The sequence below is a fragment of the Musca autumnalis genome, unplaced genomic scaffold (assembly GCF_047663935.1).
Source record: "Musca autumnalis isolate F117 unplaced genomic scaffold, ASM4766393v1 scaffold_5, whole genome shotgun sequence".
In the NCBI taxonomy this organism is placed as follows: Eukaryota; Metazoa; Arthropoda; class Insecta; order Diptera; family Muscidae; genus Musca; species Musca autumnalis.
The window spans coordinates 57,518,403-57,520,182 of record NW_027412088.1 but is presented as its reverse complement, the minus strand read 5'-3'; positions in this window follow the sequence as shown (position 1 = coordinate 57,520,182).

The window sequence follows — 1,780 nt, the reverse complement described above, 5'->3', positions numbered from 1 at the left end:
AGTTTTTTGTAGAACAAAGTTGTCAATTTTCCGTTTTCCAACTGGAGGTCAGGACAGAGTATCGCCTCTGGAATCTTCCCTATACAAACCTCGTCCAAACTGAATACATGGAATTAAAGATAGAATCCCAGAGAACATTTCCTCATACTAGGAATGTTCAATTTCAGTTTTTTGTAGAACAAAGTTGTCAATTTTCAGTTTTCCAACTGGAGGTCAGGACAGAGTATCGCCTCTGGAATCTTCCCGATACAAACCTCGTCCAAACTGAATACATGGAATTAAAGATAGAGTCCCAGAGAACATTTCCTCATACTAGGAATGTTCAATTTCAGTTTTTTGTAGAACAAAGTTGTCGATTTTCCGTTTTCCAACTGGAGGTCAGGACAGAAAATTGACTGTGGAATCTTCCCTATACAAACCTCGTCCCAACTGAATACATTGAATTAAAGATAGAGTCCCAGAGAACATTTCCTCATACTAGGAATGTTCAATTTCAGTTTTTTGTAGAACAAAGTTGTCAATTTTCCGTTTTCCAACTGGAGGTCAGGACAGAGTATCGCCTCTGGAATCTTCCCTATACAAACCTCGTCCAAACTGAATACATGGAATTAAAGATAGAGCCCCAGAGAACATTTCCTCATACTAGGAATGTTCAATTTCAGTTTTTTGTAGAACAAAGTTGTCAATTTTCCGTTTTGCAACTGGAGGTCAGGACAGAGTATCGCCTCTGGAATCTTCCCTATACAAACCTCGTCCAAACTGAATACATGGAATTAAAGATATAGTCCCAGCGAACATTTCCTCATACTAGGAATGTTCAATTTCAGTTTTTTGTAGAACAAAGCTGGAGGTCAGGACAGAGTATCGCCTCTGGAATCTTCCCTATACAAACCTCGTCCAAACTGAATACATGGAATTAAAGATAGAGTCCCAGAGAACATTTTCTCATACTAGGAATGTTCAATTTCAGTTTTTTGTAGAACAAAGTTGTCAATTTTCCGTTTTCCAACTGGAGGTCAGGACAGAGTTTCGCCTCTGGAATCTTCCCGATACAAACCTCGTCCAAACTGAATACATGGAATTAAAGATAGAGTCCCAGAGAACATTTCCTCATACTAGGAATGTTCAATTTCAGTTTTTTGTAGAACAAAGTTGTCGATTTTCCGTTTTCCAACTGGAGGTCAGGACAGAAAATTGACTGTGGAATCTTCCCAATACAAACCTCGTCCCAACTGAATACATTGAATTAAAGATAGAGTCCCAGAGAACATTTCCTCATACTAGGAATGTTCAATTTCAGTTTTTTGTAGAACAAAGTTGTCGATTTTCCGTTTTCCAACTGGAGGTCAGGACAGAAAATTGACTGTGGAATCTTCCCTATACAAACCTCGTCCCAACTGAATACATTGAATTAAAGATAGAGTCCCAGAGAACATTTCCTCATACTAGGAATGTTCAATTTCAGTTTTTTGTAGAACAAAGTTATCAATTTTCCGTTTTGCAACTGGAGGTCAGGACAGAGTATCGCCTCTGGAATCTTCCCTATACAAACCTCGTCCAAACTGAATACATGAAATTAAAGATAGAGTCCCAGAGAACATTTCCTCATACTAGGAATGTTCAATTTCAGTTTTTTGTAGAACAAAGTTGTCAATTTTCCGTTTTCCAACTGGAGGTCAGGACAGAGTATCGCCTCTGGAATCTTCCCTATACAAACCTCGTCCAAACTGAATACATGGAATTAAAGATAGAGTCCCAGAGAACATTTCCTCATACTAGG